This window comes from Mesocricetus auratus, unplaced genomic scaffold (genome assembly GCF_017639785.1).
Source record: "Mesocricetus auratus isolate SY011 unplaced genomic scaffold, BCM_Maur_2.0 Super-Scaffold_100013, whole genome shotgun sequence".
Lineage (NCBI taxonomy): Eukaryota > Metazoa > Chordata > Mammalia > Rodentia > Cricetidae > Mesocricetus > Mesocricetus auratus.
This window is the reverse complement of record NW_024429196.1, coordinates 47,756,791-47,767,525: the sequence shown is the minus strand read 5'-3', so window position 1 is coordinate 47,767,525 and position 10,735 is coordinate 47,756,791. Positions and strand designations below refer to the sequence as shown.

The 10,735-nt window shown below is 41.8% G+C and overlaps 1 long non-coding RNA gene across 1 annotated transcript; it reads right to left on the bottom strand.

Moving 5' to 3' along the window:
• Window positions 1-1,227: 1,227 nt before the first annotated feature.
• Window positions 1,228-10,275, bottom strand: LOC121143453. The gene is made up of 3 exons (XR_005880634.1): window positions 9,803-10,275; window positions 7,515-7,682; window positions 1,228-1,396 (listed from the first exon to the last, which is right to left on the bottom strand). It is a non-coding gene; the product is annotated as an uncharacterized LOC121143453 (long non-coding RNA).
• Window positions 10,276-10,735: the final 460 nt, after the last annotated feature.

The window sequence follows — 10,735 nt, the reverse complement described above, 5'->3', positions numbered from 1 at the left end:
AATACCACACTTCTCTAACACTTGGAATATAAATTACTATAATTGGCTAACTGGAAGAAGGCTGTTCAGGTCAGTATCCACAGGTCAGAACCTAAAAAGTGGCCAAATGATGGGTACTAAGTGACTGTCTCATGGATTTAGAAGCTATCAAATAGCCTGTCCTTCAAAGTATCATTCTTTCTTAAAAGGACAGTCACTACATCCCCAACTCTAATGTTCTTGCTACCAGAACCATCTCTCCAACTCCCAAGAATATAGTCCCTGAAATTTACCCTTGTAAAATGTAACTGTCTATATTAGCAACTTTTCCCACTGCTTTGACAATATGCCTGACAGAAAACAACTTAGAAAATTAAGGAAGTGAGAGAGTACAATCCATCAGGGTGGAGAACGCACAGCAATAGGGACATGAGGCTGGGTGCTCACGGATAATCAGATTAAGAAGGCAAAGGAAAATGCATTCTGGAGTTCAGTTGGCTATCTCTTATGACCTATTTCCTTCAGTCTGGGCCTTCAGTCTATGCAGTCCCACTCACTTCAGATGGGACTCACCCTCTTCAGTTACACCTCTCTGGTAACACTTGCATAAACATACCCATAAGTATGTCTCCTGGGGGACTGCGGACTGACTCTAAATGTACCTGAGTTGATAATGAAGAATAACTATCAGGCTGTCTTTGTGCAGGGGACTAGCAACCACTGGCAAATCAGAAGGGTGATGGTATCCTTGAAAGAGCCTGGGTTGATCTTGACCAAGCTCCATTCAAGTGTTCACTCAAAGCAATAGTAAAATCCAGGCCATCAGAGTGGGGAAGGCACAGCAACAGGAGCCTTTAACTCCTAGAAGAATCATTCCCTCTTCTGTGCAATAAAAGAGGTGATTTTTATATAAATTCTGTTAGCAAAAGTCCTAATTTAAGTAGCTGCACCCCAAAAACCAAAAGCAGTGCTGCTGAAGCAGACATGAAAGTGAGAGAGTGTTGGGGGTTGGGGCACGAAGAAAAACCCAGGCAGCTGAAACATCCTGAGTAGGTTGACCAGCTCTAGGGCTCCTCCACCTCTAAGATCTCGTCCCAAAGAAACGTGTCATGCGTTGCACTATGTTCCTAAGTCGATCTTAATTCCCTCTCAAAACTCCTTCTTTCTTGTGTCAACAAAAGAAATGTTGATTCGTTTTCTAGAATTGCTGAGAATCATAACCTCAGCAATATTTTTAGAAAATGGGGCTATGTGGTCCTTCTTCCATGCCTCATGAACACACAGTAAGGTAAGGTGGGGTTCTTCCTAATCATTAAAGCAACACAAAATGAGAAGGAGTAGAGAAAATACACTTAAATGGCAGGCTTCCTGTTACAACAAATGCAGATGTTTTTTCTCTTCTCCATAGGACACATCTCTAGAAGGAAAAAAGAAAAGTAAAATTAGTTCAAAAAGAAATAAGTGTTTCTCTGCTCAACAATTATTATTTGGGGAGAAAGGTACTCCTATAATTCAAATGAGTCTCCTATACTTCTGCACAACTACCTTTCTATGTCTATGAATTAATTAATATTCAATGGATCAATATAGAAGAAATTAATACCGTAGTCTTTAAGAGGGGCCCACTACCTCGTTTAGCTTTGGACAGCTTTCAGTAGCAACAAGTGTGATTTCGCCATGAAACTGACAGTGTTCCTAAATTAAAAGTTTGCTTTCACCAGATTCCTTCCCTGATTCATCATTGCCCCACAGGCAAGAATTCTCCCAAGCTAGATGAGCTGAATTGTAAAAATCACTCAGTGAAAAACAGAAAGCCTAAAATAAATTGAGATGATTCATTCCAGAGCCCCTTGCTATTTCAGGCCTCTTGGACAGGCTTCCCAGCACTCCAGAGCAATAAATGACTCTGACATGACTTCTTGATTTGTGAGCTCAGAGAGATCCAATCAGCCCCATGCTAGATTCATGTAAGACTTAATGATGCAAAGGTGATAAGGAGGGGGAATGCTACCACATCACCATGAAAGTTCTATTCATCAGTTCCTCCTTTGTTGTGGTGGTGGGTTTCAGATAACTAGTGGGACAGCATACCTAGAGAACTCCCAAAGCAGATTGCTGAGAATAATAGAATCAGTAACTCATTGTACCTGGGATAAACTTTAGGAAAATAAGTATAGATAAAGCCACTCATTTCTTGGGAATTTAAGTCTAAGTAATTTATCAAGGGATTCCTCACCATACAAGCTGAGTTATAAGGTCAATGTCATGACCAATGAAAAGCAAACATCTGGCCACTGGCTTGGAGGTTGAGCCTTAAGTCCCCTAACAGTTTTGACGAAATTTAACTATTTTATCCATTTTAGCAGCAGTATCATCACCTGGCCAAGGCTATAAGATGGTTTAAAAAGACTAGAATAAGATATTGGCCACTGAGAAATGACCAGCATGAGCCCTGACAAATGAATGCTATATGAATGGGTGTATGCATGTTTGACCACAAGTGTGACTGTAAGTCACCAAGACTCAAATTATACAGCATGATTTAAAAATAATGATTTAAATGACATGATACAGAGATAGAACAATTGTTTGAAGATAACAATGCTGGGAAATCAAAACCATTTTTTTTGTGTGTTTGTGAAGAATACCCATTATATCAGGAGCCAGAGTATGAGCTGACATTGTCTGTTGCAGGTGACCCTGCTAGGACACCCCTTGGGGGAGGGGGTGAGAATACACAGCTCCAATGACTCAGACACTGGGAGTCAGTGAGTAGCAGAGTATACTGCAGACTCCATTATTAAGGAAGCCAGACCTGCCTTTGTAACCCCTCCCAAGGTCCTATTGGCTCAGGAGGCTGACTCTGCTGCATTGTCCTTTCTTCATTAGTGTCACTTGTTCAGATGTCTGTTCATCAGCAGTCCCTGGGCATAGAGACAGGCTTGACTCAGGGAAGAAGTGCCTGTCATGCATGCTCATGTGGGCTGGCCTGAGCTCCTGGGCAGGGCGACTGTGACTTGAGTAGGCTGGCTGTACTTTCTCCTATATTTGTCAACACAAGGGTATAGCTAACATCTAGATTGTTTTTAAAATGCTAGTAGTGAATAAAAAATACTGTGGTGTGCATTTATTAGGTCATGTAACTTAAACCAGCTCAGTCTTACTTCAACCGGATTCTGGTGCTGGTTAAAGGCCAAGAGTTCTGTCTTTCAATGGAGTAAAGGGCCAAGGCCTCAGTCTAACTCTTCTCTAGTCATGGTCCCTACCTTCCTTGCAGCATCTGAAAGATGAGGAGAATGTGCCCATTTGAAGCTTACTCCCCTTTATAGAGGTACCCCTAGTAACTGAGACCCTAGGCTCTGCCTCCCCATCATGGAGCCTGCTTCCTTATCCAAGCAGGCCTATTCTCAGGCAGGGAATAATCATTGAATGAATATACTAAAATGGATGTAAGTGAACTAATTATCTCATTGATCCATCATTACAAATCTAAGTACATGAATTTCTGGATCCTTTGCTGGCTGTTAAGGGCTATTTAGTGTTTTGGAGTGGTTAATTTCATGCTAGTTTTTAGAAGAGTGAAGCTGTCAGTTAAATTATAGTGACATAAAGCAGCAAATAAAACACACTACAAAAAATGGTGTCCTGTAGATAGGTTTGTAATAGTAGCATTTTGTTTGCTGTTTTTAATTCTTAAGCACATTGATCCTTTGATTCCTAAATACTTTAAGGAGTTTCTTCCAATAGCATTGTGTGGTTCTTTCAATAGCATTATACAATGTTTTTCAAGAACTATGGGGGCTAGAGAAATCAATCATCACTAAAGAGCTCTTTCAGAGAACTGGAGTTCAGGTCCCAACAACTTATGGGAGATGTCATTCTGTAAATATGTCTCTTATTGGTTGATGAATAAAACACTGTTGGACAATAGGGAAGTAAGATAGGTGGGACTAGGAGATAAGGAGGATTCTGGGAAATGTAGTAAAGTTGCCATGTGATTCCCAGAGGAGGGGATGCATGAATCTGGCCTTCTCAGTAAGATTAGACCTTATAGAACTATATATTAGTAGTATGGGTTAATACTTAAGCCAGAGCTAGCCAAAGAGAATCCCTGGATATTGGCTGACAGCATTGTAACTAATAGAGTCTCTGTGTGTTATTTGGGGGCTCTGAAGTGGGAATGGAACCCAGGCAGGAATCCCGCAACAAGAAACCATGTCCAGAAGTTCACAATTAACTGTAACTCAAGCTTCAGGACATCCACTGGCCTCTGGGGGCATCCACACACACATGCACATACACACAAACAGAAAAACATGTGCATGCATATGCATAAATAAAAAGAAATCTTTAAAAAGTAAACATGACCAGCATTTTAGTGGGCAAGCAGAAGGCTTAACCAATGCTTGAATAGACTTGTGTCTATTGGCCTCCTGTGATAGACACAGTTCTTCATCTCCATTTGTTTAAGCCATGGTCCTCCAGGTTGTTTTTAATTATTTAATTACAATGGTGTCATCATGTTCACAGACTATACCTGCCCAACACAGAACCGACTTCACACCACACTCAGAGCATGAGAAGAACTTACTTGGTGTATACAGATACAGCTACTGAGCAGCAGTTGTGAGCAGAAGCTTTTCTATGCAGATATGTAACATTGGTTAGTGGAGGAGGCTGTGTGCCGTATAGTGAGACTGGTGGTTACTTGTCAATGCAGAGACTTTAAGTAAACCTAATAGTTGTCTTAATCATCGTTTAAGATATGCTCAAGACACAAGAGACAGAATTACTATTTACTTTCTATGAAAGGCAGCAGCACTGGAGTTCTGGGGAGTATGAAGTCATCCATCATTCCTTTTACTTGAATATGAAAATGTCATTGTTTCGTTTTTTGGAAGCTGTGTTACACAGAATTCTCTAAAGAACCACAACTGATGGAGAAAGTCCTTCTGTGTATGTGCTTATCTTATTGGTTGTTGAATAAAGCAGTTTTGGCCAATAGGGAAGCAAGATAGGTAGGACTAGGAGTTGAGGAGGATTCTGGGAAAGAGAGGCACAGTCAGTCACGATGTAGGACGCAGGAGAAGCAACACGTGGACCCTTCTTCCAGTAAGAGAAGACCACATGGAAATACTTAGATTAGCAATTATGGGTTAATATTTAAGTCAGAGCTAGCCAATAAGAAATCAAGCAAATGGCCAATAGCTTATAATTAATATAGCATCCTGTGTGTTATTTGAGGGCTGAGAAAACTGTGGGACCCAAGTGGCTGGCAGGAAGATAACACGTTTCACACAACCAATGAGGATTCATTGGACCAGCCTATGTGATAGGGAATGGATAGTCCAACAATGTCTATCTGCATGTTGGAGAAGAAAATCTGGCAGACGCTCAGCCCAGGAAGCTGGACACTAGTAGTGTCACCCTGGTGCTAAAAGCTTGGTTGATCCCAGGAACGTATTGGCATTTGATCTGCATTGGAAGATAAATGAGCTGGAGTCTGATATTGATACCAACAGATACACTCAAAAACACCAGCAAAGAAAAGCACTTGTATTGTTTTTCCTAGCACCTATTTATATCTGTATAGCCTTCATCTGTAGCCATATGAAGAGCTGATCTTCTGCCTCAGTTAATCCAATCTAGAAAACCTCTCAGAGACACACCTACAGGTGTATCTAAACCCAATGAAGTTGACAATTAAAGACCAACCATCACAAAGACCTCAAGTAGACGAGCCTCGTCCCAGTCTCGAGCAAGGCCCTTATTTTGAAGAGATGGGAGAGGATAAGAACACAAGTGACCAACCACCCACCTAGAAGTGATCTGGCAATATCTATGACATTTTCGCTTTTCAAAATTTTGGCAAGGTGGGGGGAACAGTGCTAGTAAATATACTGCATTGTCTCAGGCAACCCCTGTGTATCCACATCAGCCAAGGTTGAGAAGCCTTATTTTAATGGAACGAAAATATTTACAGAAACACCACTAAATATTGGTAACATAGAAAGTTAAACAATTCCCCCCTGCTGGATGTTGCTACCTACAATGCCCAGAGAAATATTTAAACGGTGTGTGAACTAAGGTAGAGCACAAAAATCCAATTTAGAGGTGATGCAGAATGTGAGATAATTCTATGCTGCTATATAGATTCTCTCTCCCAATGAGAATCAAAATGATTTTCAAAAGTGTGATTCCCAGGGGAGAAGGTGCTTGGAGATAGAGGGACTTCTGTACCCCAGGTAAGAAGACAGGAGCAGGAAAAGCATCATTTCCTAAAGGTTATTCTGTGAATCAAATCCAGAGTTCAAGAAACTAAGAGGCAAGACATTGGGGAAGATTGTAGAAGAACTCATAATCATGAGGAAGGCTTCTGGCTGTGTGCCATTTGAAAGAATTTTTCCATTATCTGAGTTCCTGTTATCAATGAAAAATGGATCTTCTACACTGTACAGAGTCCCCAAGATTCCCTAGACCTCCCTGCTCCAAGCCAAAGAGCCCTCACCCAATAAACCCATGTCCTAGAACAATTCTGCAGGATGTTGGCATGTTAGAGGACTTAATGGACTGCAGACATGAGCTAGTATGCTCTCTGACATAATCACCACAGTAAGAAAGGTTAGAATCTGTCTTGATCTGCTATCAGTTTGTCATCTGTATGGAGCTCCATCCAGTCAATCACCTCAGTATGTATTATGTAAAATCCAGAAATGAAATGCCACTTATGCATCTAATATTTTTCATGCACCTTATGGTAAAACAGGTAGTGGGCCCTTCTGGTTCCCCCTACAACAAGCATTAATTGGTAGTCTTGTCATTTCACCATAGAAATCACAATGGAGATGCTTTTGATGATCCAGTGACACTCTCAAAGGAAGTATGACTATGGCTGGCCCCTCATAGATCACACAGGATCCATAGTGACGCTCTGGACTTGAGAATATATAACCAGGGATTTTTGTGGACTCCCCACCACTTGTAATTACACACAAGGTGAGAAAACTCTCTAAAGAACATGAAGATGTACATTTCTGTGCTTTGATGCCAGAAAATCAAAAAGAGAAGCCCAGTCAAAAGATGAAAGAGTCCTTAGTAAATGTCAAATAAAGTGAAGGTATTGCTTTCTCCAGGCAACTCCTGAACTACTTTGGGAACATGCAATTGTCCATCTTCAGGGATACAATGATGGAATGCTAGTGTAATAACAGACTTTGACATTGAATTTAGCAACCTATTGGGCTACGAAGTCCCCTAAAATATATCCCATAGCAAATATCCATTTCTGTGAAACGTTTCAGTTATGAGCCAGGACTGCTCTGCAGTCCCTGAGATACCCCAGTTCACCATGGCAGTGTTACCAAGAATTCTCTACATTTCTTAAAGAGATTCTGTCTATATTTGTTACATGGAAAAATCACAATTGAAGCTGCCCTCGAGTCCCTACAGAAGTAATCAGTCTTCTTGCTTTTTTCTTGGAAGACAAGGATTTTTTTAATTGTCTAGTACAAGGAGAAAAGAATGTCTGTACTCACAAGTTATGTTCTGTCCTGTTCTGCACACACAGGAAAGCTATGAGGGTCTGGGAATGAGTTCCATGGATTTCTCTTGAAGAGTTCCTGAGTTAGGTCACCAGCACCTCCATCACCACAGGCTGTAGCTTCAACTCCAGAGAATCTCATGCCTTTGGTCTCCTCAGGAACCTACCACACACAGTCGCACACACATAATCAAAGTTAAACCGATTTTTTAAGCTGAGTGTAGAGGACAGGAGCACTTGCAAAGTGTCCAGACTCAGTTCCCAGCACCCTCATTGTAGCTAACACCCTTCTGTAACTCAGGTTACAGGGAGTCTACAGTCTCTTCTGGACTCCACAGGCATACACACATACACATAATGTAAACAAATATTGTCAGAGCTATGAATGTAATTCCAAGTGTAAAGCCAACTGCTGATATGAAGTTCAAGTGAGAAAATTCAATTTTTCTGTCTGTTTTGTGTTTTCTTTTTCTTTAGTTTGTATGGCATTTGTTTTTGTTTTTTTAATATATATTTTTTATTATTTTAATTTTAAGTAGCTTGTTTTACATGTCAATCCAAGTTCCCTCTCCCTCCCCTCCTCCCACACCACACCACCATCCTCCCCCCAGCCTCCCACCCTATTGCCAATTGCTTCCACATAGGGGATATCTAGAGTCTGTCATTTCACTCAGAGTAGGGTCCAGGCACTCCCCTAAGAGTCCAGGCTAAGAGAGCATCCCTCTGTGTTATGGACACACAAGGTCTGTTTGTATTCCAGGGATAAACACTGGTCCACTGCTCAGGGCCCCATAGGTTGCCCAGGCCTCCTCACTGACTCTCACACTCAGGGGGGTTCTGAATCAGTCCCATGCTGGCCTCCCAGCTGTCAGTCTGGGGTCCAAGAGCTTTCCCCTGTTCAGATCAGCAGTCTCTGTTGGTTTTGCCAGCCCATTCTTTGCCAATTTGCTCATCGTTCCTCTCTCTCTGTCACTGGGTTCCTTGGGTTCAGTTCAGTGTTTAACTGTGGGTGTTTGCCTCTGCTTCCATCAGTCACTGGATGAAGGCTCCAGGATGGTTATAGACATCAAGTTCATTATCAGGAATGGACTTTGGAGGTGGTCTCTCCACTATTGCTTAGCTTGCCAGTTGGTGTCATCCCTTTAGATCACTAGAGGTCACATTGGTGCCTGATCTGTCTTCTAACCTGTGATTCCCTCTTCCCCCTATTCTACTCTCCCCCCACTCAACCTTCCTGATCCCCCATGACCTACTCTCTCTTCCTCTTCTCCCCCTCTCTTCTTCACAACTCCCACTCCCCCCACCCCTTGCCATGTTCCCCATCTGTTCAGAAGATCTTGCCTCATTCCTCTTCTCTTGGGTACCATGCATATCTTTTAGGTTCTTTCCTGTTTCCCAGAATCTCTGTCAGTGGAAGTGCAGACTGGCACTATCCTGATCCATGTCTAAAATCCATATATGAGTGAGTACATACCATGTTTGTCTTTTTGTGGCTGGGTTACCTCACTCAGGATGGTTTCTTCCAGTGCTATCCATTTACCTGCGAATTTCAAGATTCCATTGTTTCTTTCTGCTGAGTAATACTCAATTGTGTAAATGTACCACATTTTCTCTATCCACTCTTCAGTTGGGGGGGGGGCATCTAGGTTGCTTCCAGGTTCTGGCTATTACAAATAATGCTGCTATGAACATAGTGGAGCAGATATCCTTGTTGTATGAATTTGCCTCTTTTGGATATATGCCTAAGAGTGGAATTGCTGGGTCTTGTGGTAGATTGATTCCCATTTTCCTGAGGAATCTCCATACTGATTTCCAAAGTGGCTGCACGAGTTGGCACTCCCACCAGCAGTGGAGGAGTGTTCCCCTCTCTCCACATCCTCTCCAGCATAAATTGTCTTCGGTGTTTTTAATTTTAGCCATTCTGATAGGAGTAAGTTGATATCTCAAGGTTGTTTTGATTTGCATTTCCCTGATGGCTAAGGATGTTGAGCACTTTCTTAAGTGTTTTTGTTTTTAATGCAAAATCTTGCTATGTGGCCAATGCTGGTTTCAAACTCTTGGCTCTGCCTCAACTGCCCTCCTGAGCACAGGGGTGACAAGTATGTACCACCACTCCTGGTTTAAAAAAAATCTTATACTTCTAGTTGGTTCAACGTTCAAAATTATCCATGTAATGTTACTGGTAATGGCAATGACTGTTAACTACATAAATTAAATGAGGTGAATGGCAAATGAAATCCCCAATGGCATCTGAATTCTTCAGTTGAACATAGCAGTGCTTACCTGTGAACCCAGCCTTTGGGAATCTGAGGCTGGAGAATGGCTGTGAATTCAACATCAGCCTATGCTACATATGGTGAGTTCAATCCCAGGCTAGGGTAGAGAGTTAAATCTCATGTCAAAAACTGTGGGAAATTCTTCCCCAAGCTCCTTAAACAAAGATTCTTATGTGAAGAAACTTGTGTCTCTTCAACTAGTGTTTATGGATGGATACCAGGATCCCATGCTGCCTTGTTTATTTGGGGGGAAAAACACAAATAATCCATTCAGGTTAAAAAGGCAACATTAAGGAATGCAGCTGTGATGGCTTTACAGCAGCTTGCTCTGGCCTCTGCTTAATCTAGGGCCTTGTTTAGAGGAGCCTTTCAATTTTAATTAAAATAAAATGGGCCCTGGAAGACAACACATCTCATCCAGCAAGGATCGTATGGGGCTTCTTCTCTGTAATTTCACCCATCATGCTGCGGGTTGTTGCTTTTTCCACTGCTCTTAAATGGTGTCTAAATTGACCAGTTCTGTTGCCAAGGCAACGGACAGGACAATACTAATAGAAGCTACTTAGAACACACTGTGAAAAGCTCAGAAATAAAATTGTTTGACATGAAAGGCTCCGTGTCAGCAGCCAGGCGACTCTGTTAAAAGCTACACTGAGCAGGAGATGGTCCCATGTCCTCCCTGATTCTCTCCTCTTAAAAATCTCTTCTAGAAAATGGATTTTGTCCTAAGAGTCTTGACAGCTTTTCCTATCAGGATCACTTGGGGTTTTAATTCAAAGTGGAGAAAAAAAGTCTTTAGTTTGTGATTTCCAAGCATTCAGTATAGACTTAATGCCCCAAGAAAATGAGCTTCTCTCTCTCTCTCTCTCTCTCTCTCTCTCTCTCTCTCTCTCTCTCTCTCTCTCTCTCTCTCTCTCTCTCTCTCTCTCTCTTTGTTTCT